Source organism: Calidris pugnax, unplaced genomic scaffold, assembly GCF_001431845.1.
Source record: "Calidris pugnax isolate Ruff unplaced genomic scaffold, ASM143184v1 scaffold364, whole genome shotgun sequence".
Taxonomy (NCBI): Eukaryota; Metazoa; Chordata; class Aves; order Charadriiformes; family Scolopacidae; genus Calidris; species Calidris pugnax.
In genome coordinates, this window is record NW_015091109.1 from 648,894 (window position 1) to 661,874 (window position 12,981).

Genomic DNA, 12,981 nt, shown 5'->3' on the forward strand with positions numbered 1-12,981 from the left:
AGGGATTTGGGTGTTATTGTTTACCCAAGGTCAAGAATCGCTCGCAGAATTTGGCCCGTGAATTATTGACAGGTAAACTGCTGATGGTGTCATTTGGAAGGTGTTGTGTGTGTCCCCCCCCTTTATAGAGATGGCTTTGGGGAGGGACATACTGAACTTGGTTACTCAGTGTCAGGGGTTACGGGTAGCTTTTGGCAGCGTGCCTCTGTTTAACATGACTAAAATATTCCATTATGGGTTGGTTTTCTTTTTTTTGAAATTCGAAGTCCCAGGGTCTGCTTTGGTTTGCAGCTGACAGGTTTGAACTGCATGTTTGGATGAGGTTATTCTCATGCAAAATGAGAGAAGAATAGGAAATACCTCAAAAAATAGAACATCTGTTAAAGGGTGGGAATCCAGGCTGCTTTTTCTCCCTTGCTCAGACTTTGGGAGAAGTCTCCCATGTGGGCACTTTTTTCTGCCTTGCGATCTGTAACCTTATTTGAACCTTTCTGTCCAGCGAGATTAAATCGTGGGTGTAATGGTTTTTGCAATCGGGAAAGCAACAGCAAAAAAAAAAACAAATAACAACCAAACAAAAAAAACCAAACTAAACCAAAACCCAAACAAACAACAGTTATGATGACCAGTTTGCCATCCGTGCAAGCTGCTTTACTGCCGTGCGTTGTACAGTTCCATGTACTGTAACACCCTGGCTTCTGACCATAATGGAACTGAGCTGCCTTTAAACGTGGTGGTTCCTGGTAGGGCTCTGCTGGAGTTTCCGTAAGAAGCCTGGAGGATGGAGTACTGTCCCCTAGCCCAGGAACCAAATTCACCAAGCTGTGCCTTCTCTGAGGTGCTGCAACCTGTTTTAATTGAGCCAGAGCCACCTGTGATGACAACAGATAAGAAAATTATATGAAGCCAGGATTATAGTTATTACTTCTGTTTTTCAATGAGCATCATTATAAGGGAGGCAATACAGAAGGGTAAAAATCCTAATGGAATTTCCTAATAGTTTTCAGCTGGGGAGCTAAGCGAAGACCGGACGGCTGTGTGTGTGGATAGAATTTAAATTGAAATAAAAAGAAAGTTTCTGTGATTTGCAGGAGTGAACTCTCACTCGCCGGTGGATTGAACTGCGTGGTGGGTGACAGTAGTGGGGATAAGCAGAGTCTCTCTGGATCTAGTGCAAAAAAAAAAAAGAAAAAAAAAAGCCTCATACCAAACAGAAATCTTGTAGTTCATAACTGAGCTTGGTGCCTGCCTGTTCTGGGGCACTGGGTAGCACACCAGTATGCTGAGGAAGCACTAATGTGATTAGGCACATACATTTATATATGTGGTGTTCCACGTTTGATATGGGTACGCATAAAATCTCAGTGAAATCTGAAGTTGTTGCTGCAACCTCTGAGCACCTGACTCGTTTTTAATCCAGAGTCCTGACTAATGAGGCAGTACCAGCACGTGATTTGCAAGTTTTGCCATGTATATTCATGGACGTTAACTTGGCACTCTATCAGTTTGTAGAACGCAGGTGAGAGTTGGTGGGAGGAAGTGAACTTGCTTGTTCCAGAGAGCAAGATCAGATGGAAAAGATTTGCCTGAAACTGTTTGGAACTCCTGTTCTTTCTCTCTGCTGCAGCTCATACTTGAGCTCCTTGCTGCTTCACACATTCTGTCTTTCTAACAGATTACCAGCTGCTTTTGTAGAAGTAATTGATCCTAACCTTTCCGTGTCCTCTGAAGACTTTGAGTTTTAAAATATTCTAGCCAATCTACTTTGGGATAGAAGAATGAGATTAGTATTGTAGCAATGAGCACAAGTTAAATATTTTTGTTTTAAATGTGCACTTGATCAATACTATTATATCTTACTGTTGTCGCTGTATAAATATGAAATTAGGACTAGGAAAAATGCTGAAACTTCCTGCTGTATCTGCTGGGATAGCCAGTAAGCTGAATGTAAGAATCTTTTATTCTTTTATTTGTCCTAATAGCTTGGTAGAAAGAATTCTCAGAATGAGTGCTATTGAGACAACATCTGCAATATCAAAAGGCAAGAAGTTAAAAATAAACCTTTCACCCTTTTTAAAAGCTCTACGTCTTTTTCTTTTTGACAGTTTCTTATGTTACTTACCCTTGGGAGAGGGGAGATAATAAGGCAGTGTATGAGTTATGTTTGTTTGAAATGTATTCCTTTCCAAAGACTTGAAAATAATTGTCCGAATTGGGGTGGTTTAATGTTCCTGTTACCTGGATCAGAAGTAGCATCTGTGGGATACCATTTGTTTTGTGTTGTCTGGATGTGGTGCGTTAGGAGTGGTAGTTCAGGTTGGTGAGGTGTTCCTTGTTAGTTTGCAAAAAAATGGTGTGTTCTTTGTTACCAATTTTGAAATAGATACCTCTTCCCCTGCCCCAATAATGACTGTTCTGTTTGCAAAAATGGGTGCTGCCTTTAGTAAGTCTGCAATGTTAGGCCAGGTACTTGATTTGTGTAACTTCTTTAATAACCTCATTTTAACTCTTACAAAACTGTCAATTGATTTCATGAGTTGCTTATTTCACAATACCCTCCTGTCAATGCAAGAACAGACAGGCCAGAGTGACGTGAGAAGTCCGGATAACTAGAATATGCATTTAGGAGCTATGTTTTAGCCTGTTGGTCAAAGAACTATTGTTGATAGGTAGGCTGTTAGAACTGGCTCTGTTTTCATTTGAACTATGCATGTCTCCAGATGTGCACTGCATTTCTGCCTCTATAGGTAGTGATGCCGCCAAGATTTAAAGAATAAATACACTTAAATTGTGTGTAAAATGACCGAAGGCATACTGGCATCTCCCTGTGTGATGATCATGTTGTTCCTTGTTTCTGCAGTGAATGAGATTGTCGTTTGTGTGTTGCATAAGGGCTGTTAAAAGGAATAGATTCCAGTAGCTACTGCACACCCAGTGGCTTTCAGAGTTCTCACAAAAATATAGTAAATGGGAGAAATGCTTCCTACTCATTAAATAACAGCTATTGCATCTCAGTTGTAGGCAGCTCACTTAACGTCCAAAGCTTTGTAATGCTGGAACTGTAGAGCTGGTTTGTGATGTACAATGCCTCTGCTGTAGAAGTATGATTCTGAGTCATACTTTTTATCATTAAAACTGCCTAAGCAATGCCATTGCCTCCTTGGAATGCTGCACCTGTATGGAGGGCTCAGTTTTGGGGATTCGGTTGGTTGTGGGATCTGGCTACTGGGAGAGATAAAAATCTTGAGCATTAACTTCCTGTTAATGTGGGCTTTCCAAGATACCAGTTGGTGTCTGATTCAAAGCCTTCCTGCTTACCCTGTGGTTTGACTGAGATAGCTGTGTGAGTTTACAAGCACTCATATTTTACTTTGTAGTGAATAACATGATGACTCCTAAATAAATTTCAGGAGTTCACTGCTAACATTCTGTGTCTAAAACTGCCCTCTGTCCGAACTTCGATTTGTCAATATGTCTCTTTTTATTTGAGCCTATTGATTATGGTGCAAAAAGTCATGCTATATAGTCATCCTGCTTATGGTTGCCCAGCTAAGAGGCTTATTGATAGCACAAACAGATTAGCTCAGAGATAATTCTTAGATTCAATTACGCTGGCAGATTTGCTTTAGTTAAATCGGTTAGTGACTGCACCGGGGTCGATTCTCTGCCTTATCTTACAGCTTCTCTGGACAGGATTGTCTAACCTTGCAGTCCATTAGATGCTATAAACCCAGATGACGCTGCAGCTCTCCAACTGTCATATTTCTTTGTGTGTGTAGTGTTTATTTAATTTTTTTGTTAGTTTGTTTTTAAGTATGCCAATGGATTAACGTATAGTAGAGCCCCGTTGCCTTTGCTTGCATTTATAGCAGAAGTTGAGAATACTGTAGCAGTCCGAGAAATAGAAAAGGAGGAAGGAAATGCGAGAAGAGTTTGCTTTAAAAGCACTTGCAAAGTTTCATTATTGGTTTGTTTTGGACCATGTTGCTGCCCAGCAGAACAAATTTTCCTCTGGCTGTGGATTCCCTCTTTTTATCCCCTTCTGTATTGTGGTGCTGGGAATCAACTCTGTGACTTAGTTAAGAACTGCTTTTAGGGTTAATTTTCAATCAGATTGTCTGTCCTCTGGGCAGCTGAGCAGCTGTTAGCAGTGAGGCCGGGGAAGCAACAGGAATAAGTGGCTGAGGCTTTGGTGTCAGGGGGAAAGTCTTCAGTGAGCATAAGCTGATTTTGAAACTGCTACGCTCTAAGCTCTGATATAACCCACACCAGTTGGTTGATGAGATGCTAATGCTGTGCCTGACAATAACCTGCTACGTGTCTGTGTGCTTAGGGAGTATTCTTGACACCCAGCACCTGTGTGAACAGAAGAGAAATACCCAGTAGTTGATGTTCTTGGGCTATTACACAGACGTGGTCCTCTACGATACAGAATGGAAATATATTTAAGAATAAATTTGAATATTTTTATTACGCTGACTTTTCAGGCTGCATTTGAGTGCTCCTTCCTGAGCAAGATGCCCGCAAATTATAGTCTATATTGTGAATAATGCAATCCTCAAAACAGAATGTGTAAAACGGTATGATTTTAGATTTACAAAGTAATATAAACTAACTTTGGGGGGGGGAAAGAGTGTTTTCTTTCTCACTTCTTCACTTAGTGGTTCTTAGCAGGCTTTCTCTTGTTAAAACATACAAAGTCAGCAGAGCCGTTTTTCCTTAAGTTTTGTAACATCAGCAGGTAAATGTTTTCTTTCATAGACCATAAGACCAGAAAGATCAACTGGATGATCTAGTTAGATTATCAAAACTATGAGTTTATGGCTCCATCCTGAAGTGTTTTGATCCAAGTTAAGACTTCTTTATGTTTTTGTAATCATCTAGGTGTCTATGTTGGGGTTTTTTCCATTTTTATTTGTTAAACTAATAGGATGTGTTCTGAAGGATTTGGAAAGTAGAAGCGGGAGGTTTTGTTAAGACAGTCAATTTTTTTCCCTTACTGCTTTTAATTTGTGAATCTCTTATAACTTTGCAGAAGGTCTGTAAATACTTGTAAGTCTTATGCATAGTAAGGAATGTAAAATGTATTTCCTTAGTTTCTTTTTGCAGACCCTTTAAGGAAATCAGTGAACACCAGGATGAAAATGACTGGTGTAGAGAGAAAGTGCAAAGAAGAGAAATACGAAGTGATTAAGTGCTGTATTTCTGGGATATTCCCAGCAACATGTTGTGAAAGAACGAATTTGACTTTATGGTCCTGTGTGAAGATGGGAACTCTGTGGAACGTGTGCTGCTTTTTGTTTGCTGGATCACAGCATGGTTAAGGTCGGAAGTGATTTCTGGAGGTCATTTGGTCCAATCCCTCTGCTGAAGCAGGGCCATCTACAGCCGATTGCCCAGTTTGGGGTCCAGACACATTAATATCTCCAAGGATGGAGACTCTGCAACCTGTGCCAGTGTTCAGTCACTCTCTCAGTGAAAAAGGGGGGGAACCTGCTGTGTTTCAGTTTGTGTCCATCACCACTGGTCCTGTCACTGGGCGCTACTGCAAAGACCCTGGCTTCATCTTCCATATGCCATCCCTTCAGGTATTTATTCGCATTGATGAGTTTCCCCTGAGCCTTCTCTTCTCCAGGCTGAAGGGTCCCAGCTCTCTCAGCCTCTTCTGGTAGAAGAGATGCTCTGGTCTCCCTTCTTTGTGTTAGTAGCCCTTCTCTGGACTCTGTCCAGTATGTCCATGGCTCTTAGATGGGGGAGCCCAGAACTGTACAGGGTACCCCAGGTGCCGCCTCACCAGTGCTGAGGGGAAGGATCACCTCTCATCTCCCACCTGTCCTAGAGCTGTTAAAGGAAAAACATAAGAACCGCACACCCCCCCTCCATGTAACAGTTCCAGTGCTTCAAACAAAACATGGAAAACTGCTTATCATTAGTTTTCAATGAAGTTTATAATAATGCTGAGTTGACTTGTCCCATCATAGTGTAGGAAAATGTTCACGCAGTGGAGAATTATGTATAGCGTAGAGAGAAAGAATGAAAACTGTGGATACATTGTGATAGTTACATCACCTCTTCCAGGAGATTAGTTGATTACTGTGAATTGAAACCGATCGGTGCACTTCTGTATTGCATATTCACATAAATTCTCCTTTTTAAAGGCAATTGCTGGTAATGTCGTTTCGGACTTTAATTTCACACAAGTCAGGACTCTGCATGAACTATGGTTTTACAGCAGCCATAATTTGGTGTCCCAGAGAATACCAAGGTGCAGTTTTGTTTGAAGAGAGAAGTATTTCCTTTTTTTTTTTTAAAACTGCATCAATTTCTGCTGCATGTGGAAATGGAGACTTTTACACTTAGTGTCTACTAACAGCATTGCCTGTCCCAGAAAGCCCAGTTTCACCGTCGGATACTGCCCATCCGTGTGCTTCGCGTGGGGGCACCATCCACTCCTCTGCAATAAGCAGAAACCTTACATTTCAAATCCACGCAAACACGTTGCCCAAGTGGTACCTCTAAAATGAGCAGATCTGGAGCAATGACAAGGTCCCTAGACTGTCCTTTAAATCTGTCTTGAATGGATTTATTTTTTTTTTCCCCTCTGCAGCTGTGGCTGGTTGTACTAACTGTGTCTCTGAGGGGGTATGCTCTGTTGATGTGAAGTGATGAGGAGGAAATCAATCTTTCTGGTATTATGGTTTCTTATTATAGATCTTCTCCTGTAGTCAGAAATATAGAGAAAGGAATGGTAGGCTACTGTTTTGTTGTTGTAATATTACAGTAATGATCACTTCCAGGAATTTATGGTGGGGGTGGAGATTAATGCTCACCAACAACATTACCACCTTTGAGGGTTTGGTCCTGTAATGAATTCTGCAAACCTGCACATGTGAAGGTCATAGCAAGATCAGCCCTTCATGGCTCTATTTCCTCAGGGTTATGTCATCTTGTCAAGTGGTAGCTGAGCATGTTATGATTTGACCCGGGTACTTGTGGCTGATCTGAGAGCCATAAATTTCCAGTATAAAGCAATCTGAAGTGAAAGTGCTTCTTCTGATTGTCTGAAATGTTTATAACCTGGGATTACTCCAGTATTTGTTCTCTAGAGTTTTAGTCCATAATGGCTTTCTCAAAAAAGCTTATTTTGCAAGACATCCTAAGCCGTTAGAATGAAAAGACAGAGTGTTAGATACTGCACTTATCTGGGAGAATGCAACCTTGTCCTAAAGTCCAAAGTGATCTCTGCTGTCATGCTATTGGATGTGGGTTATCCTGTCATTTTTCTGCAGAGAACATTGAGTTCTCCCTGACAGTCACTTGTACTACTTTTATCTACTACAGGAGATCTCATTTAGGAACTGTTGCACCTCAGGCAAATGCAACTTTCTTAAGTACTTTGCCCTTTTACCTTTGAAAAGCTACAAGGTAAACTTGTGATTATGGGAGTTTGTTTACACATTCATGAGTCAACCAAAATCTGTCTTTTCTTACTTTGCAAAGGATGAAGGGGGGTCAGCAAGATCAAAGCATTTGACGGGGTAATTGGGAAGTTGGTGGCAGTACTAGAATTAAGTCTGGTTCTTGTGAATCTCTGTTACAAGCCCATCAGTGGATTGGCACGCTCTGTGGTATTAGCTCTTCAGGACCTTGTAGGGTAGAGTATCTGAACGAGGCAGCCACGGGTGTTGCACCTGCCCTTTTTTCTCCTACACTACTAATTCTACAACAGAAAAATGCCAGGTGGAGCGGAAGACTCTCCTTTTCCTGAAGTGTGCATGATTTGCTCAAGTAATTTTGAGTCAATTTTACGGAAGGTTTAAATACATATCTGGCAGACAGGTTGGTCAGGATAAAACAGTGCTACTATTACAATAGGGATTTTAGTGAGATTTCTATATTCTTTTTGACTTCAGTAAAAGCCAAAGATGGACTGTTAAGCTAACCACAGTGTGCTACTGTGAAGAAGATTAGTGTTCAAAATGTGAGTCTGGGATTTTCATAGGCTGGGAACACTGCACATCCAAGAGACAGCGCCATCTCGCTCTGCTCACTGATGACTTCCCTAGAAAAGTCAGAGTCTCAGAGCTTCTTGAGCCTGATTTACTATCCTCCCCCCTCCAAGAGTTAACACTGCACCTGTTTTGTAGTATTTATCAGCTTTCAGCAGGTACCTGCTGTATGTTACCATAAAGGAAGAAAAATAGAAAGTTTTGTTATTAATGTCCTACCCTACTGCATGGGAGGGAAGATAAAAGGGAAATAAGATATTTTCACTTGAAATGTCTGGATAGGAATCTTTTCGGTTTGTTTTGTTTTTGTTCATGGGGATACTGCTGTCTCTTTTTTTTTTTTTTTAAAGAAATTTAGATACCTGCTTTTGTGGGATGACGAAAGTATTAAAGCTGGGAATGTTTGTAAGCTAAGGCAAAGATCATAAGCAAGTGTAGTTCAAAGGGAATAAACACAGAAATAGCAGTTCACAGTAGATAGCTAGCCAATGAAAAGCTTCATTCTGCCTTCAAAGCAGGCACATTGATGCCGCTGTACTTTGGGTATGGATGCTGAATATATATCCAAAAAACAGAGTGGATTTCTTAAACTCAGCAATCATGATTTTATTATGATCTTATTTCATTCATTGAGGGATATTTTGTATGCTGTTCTCATTCCCAAATTATTGTTGGTGATACCGGATGGCAGGAAATGTATCTTAATGATATGACCTTAAATGATAGGCACGGAGAAGTTGTGGATGCACCATCACTGGCAATCTTCAAGGTCAGGTTGGACAGGTCTTGGAGCAACCTGATTTAGTGAAAGATGTCGCTCCCTTGGTTTAGTGGTTTGACTCTTAAAAATGTGGTTTCCTGGTAACTGAAGCTGCAGAAGAGGACAGTCTTCCTTCCCCATCCTCACCCCTACCTCATACACTGCTTCTTGTATGGGCATGATATGGTCCAGCTGAGAGAGCGTTTCTCCGGGAGTTAGATGAACATTAGAGATTGCACAAAGATAAGGCAGCAGTGTGCAGGCAAGGCCAATTAGTATTTAGATAAGTTATATAGCTCTCTCTAAAAATGTGAGCTAATGTTACCAAAATTGTATCTTTTGCTCATTGTGTGGGTTTGTTTTTTAATATAAGAAAGTGGCAAACCTCATTTTTGTAATCTTGGTTAGCAAGATTGCACGGGGAAGATTGAATACCCTGTCCTATTTCTGTTATCTGAGATGGTAAATTAGCACTAATTACCTCATCAAGAAGGCTAAGAGGAAATTCCTAAATGCACCCGGCACAAGCCTATTGTTTTGATCCTATGACCAGCGGGGATAACTTGAAGATTAAGACATGATATAATATTGTAGCGGGAGAAATGAGTAAGAGGAAATAGGAGGGGCTGCAGGAAAATGATCAGCTTATAACATGACTTGTTACAGCAGCTGTAATGCTGCGTTCTCCTCTTTGTTTGTCAGAGCTTTCTCTGGAAAAGATAAGCAAGGGGTCATTATAATATGGCCAAAAAAGATACTTCTTTTTTGGTTTAGCAAACTCTTAGACTGAACAGCTATAGAATACTTTGAACTCCAGAAGACAGGAAGGCATGAAATTGCAGGCCTTCAGCCTGTTCTGGCTCCCATTTGAATCCTAAATGGGTAATTAATTTATCTTCTGAGTGGGACTTGGTGGCTCTGGTTGCCTTGGTTTCTAGCTGGAAACTGTTTTGTGATAGAAAACTTACAGGACAGCTGTGTGGCAACTTGGAATTTAGTATATGTGAAGCTAAAGAATAGACTTTTGGGGGGACTGGTTTGGACATTGCATAGTTCGAGGATATTGTCAATTACCACAGGAGAAGTGAAAGGATTTTGAACTCTTTGGATCTCAGGATATTAAGGTATTGAATGTTCTTTAAGGACACTAAAGCCATTTGCAAGCATCTTTTATGAATTCTGACTAATCCTTTGTACTTTTTCCTCCCTGCCTTTTTTTTTTTTTAACCATATTGTTCCTCTGGCTTTGTTTTGCATGTCAAGTATTACAGATTTTCCTTTATCTTCTCCATTAAGGGCTCAAAGAGGGAAATTGGCAATCTCCTTTCCTTTACAGGGAATCAGTTAATGGTTTGTGAAGTTCTTGGTAGCAACTAGTTACACAGAGGCATTTGAAAGAGAAATTAACAAACAAGGTCAAATGGAATTTATAAAATGCAAGTGAAGGTCTTATTTAAGATTTAACTCTTTTAAAAAAGAAAAGCCCAAAATTGAAATAATTATTTTTTAAACTTCTAAGTAACTTTTCACAAAAGATATTGAGAAGTTGTTGTCTAGGAAAACTTAAGCAGTGTCTCGGATTTTATAATAAACCCCAGAGATGGCTTAGTGTCCAAAAGAAGTTATGCTCCATAACTGTATTCCATGTCTTAACAAAAACTTCATAAAGTGCTGGTTAAAACTGGTCTGAAAAAAGGCATTTCTGAACAAGTGGACTCAATAATAACCTCTTAGAGAATAGATTTTAATAGGTGTTGGAGGCTGATATTTACAGATGTAAACACACACAAAGTTTAGAAGCAGAATATGGCCCTGTAACTCAGGAATGTTTCCTTGAGTAAAGTCCAAATCATGAGATTTTGGATTACTGATTTTAAAGGGTGGGTTGGTTTGTTTGTTTGTCTGGGTTTTTTTTGTCTTGAAGATTATCTTTGCTCTTTTGGGAAATAATTGCAGGAGCCAGCAAAATGAGTCTAGCTTCAACATTGTCTACTCTTCGTGCTCTAGAACAGCAAACAAGACTTGCAGTCCAAATAGTGAGATTGTGGATTACTGATTTAAAAGGGTGGGTGGGTTGGTTTGTTTGTCTGGCTTTTTTTTTGTCTTGAAGGTTATCTTTGCTCTTTTGGGAAATAGTTGTAGGAGCCAGCAAAACGAGTCTAGCTTCAACATTGTCTACCCTTCGTGCTCTAGAACAGCAAACAAGGCTTGAATTGGGGGGTTGGACTAGATGATCTCCAGGGGTCCCTTCCTACCCCATATCATTCTGTGACTCTCTGAATCACAATGGCTAAGTAGGTTGTTATTTACTGCTTTTTGTGTGAAGATCACCCTTAGTGTGCCTGAAGTGAAAAAGGTGGAGAAGGAGAAATTTGGATTATAGTGATGGGGTGGGTATGTTTTGAGAGGACGAATAGAATTTGGAAGGATCCATTACATTAGAAGACGTGATGTTTGGTTCCAAATGGCTAGTATTTTGTCTTGTGAGCCTTTATTGACCTCTGCTTTTTAATTTAAAAAAAAACCAACCAAATTACTATTTTTGGATACAGTAGTGCACCTGACTGATATACAGTACCTCAGCTGTGAAGGTATAAGAGTCTGGAATCCTTGACACCTCAAATGTGTCACTGAGTGACAGTCCCTTGGATCTTGTGTGCTGCAGTATATGGACCGTGTCAAAATGTCAGCAGCTGCTTCCACGTTTGCAATGCTGACAACATGACCTTCAGGTTAAGAGATCTCCGCTGACGTGAGCTCTGCCCGGGCTATGTTTGTTTTTACTCTGTATGGAGCTTTTGTAGTTGCATACTTCCAAAAAGACCACAAAGCAAACGAGAGCATGAAACGATTCTTGTCTTCTGGGCTTGCAAGTGGCTCTGGTGATACTCAGGTGCTGATGCTTCCACTTTTTCATTGCACCCTGGGGAATAATATGTTGTGGTAAAGTACGTGTGCAGCTTACATGAGAAGAAGGCACGGGAAGGAGCAGATGTGTTTCTTGGCAGCACTGAGGCTACCTTTGGAGCGGTTCCCCTTTGCACCTAAAAAGGGTGGGTTTGCAAATACTCTTTTCTTCTGCACTTGCGGATGGCTCTGGTGATACTCAGGTGCTGATGCTTCCACTTTTTCATTGCACCCTGGGGAATAATATGTTGTGGTAAAGTACGTGTGCAGCTTACATGAGAAGAAGGCACGGGAAGGAGCAGATGTGTTTCTTGGCAGCACTGAGGCTACCTTTGGAGCGGTTCCCCTTTGCACCTAAAAAGGGTGGGTTTGCAAATAGGGGTAGCTTGCTTGGGAAATAGTGCGAGCAGGAGGGCAAGGTGAGTCTGTTCACCTGCATCAGCTCCGTGCTGGGAAGAGTCCCTGGGCATAGTGATGCTGTCTTGGGTATTTTGTCCAAGTTTTGCCTCTTGTCTATAGAGCGTGACTCAAAAATGAGTACAAAGTTGCAATAATATCAGGGTGCTATCCACTTCTGTTAATTCTTGCTTTGATATTTACTCAAGGCGGGGGGATATCAACTGGTACAAGATTCAGGCATAGCAGAATAGCTGATTATTCCATGGTGTGTGCTTCTGGGGTCTGTTACACTCGGAGCTAAGTTTAGCCAAGTGGCTTTTGCTGGAGCCTGTCACCTCTTTATAGAAAAGTGCTCAGCTGGTGTGAATCAAACTGTAGCTCTGAACATTAAGGCTGTGCAAGGTAGGGGACTGTCTTGTTAACCAAGCTTAATTGTGGTTTTGAAGGCCTCCAGGCTACTCACGGCTGCATACGTGTGATCTGGTGTTATTTATGAGCTTTGTCATTAGTTTATAAGGCTAAAGCAGCTCCCCCCTCAGCCCCCAATCTTCCACAGGCTGTGTTGCAGCAGCACTGTCAGACATATGGGAATCGGGCCAGGCAGGAATTAGTACAGGTTGTGGTAACTGTGTCTATCACTGACTGTACTTTGCAGTTATACAATGTTTGCATTGTGTCTGTCTCTGTTGTCTGACGCACTCATTGGTCTTACACTCCATCCTGGAGTTTCCTCAGTGGCAAAAATACAAGTTCTGTCGGGACAGCTGCTTAATAAGGCACGTGTTGGAATACTCGGGAAGGGAAAACTCTTTCCTGGATAAATTACTAAATGGCTGAGAGGGAGGGCATAGCGTGCAGGTTAAGATTCCTGGCCTTTTCCCAATCGATAGCTTGATCTTGTAAGCA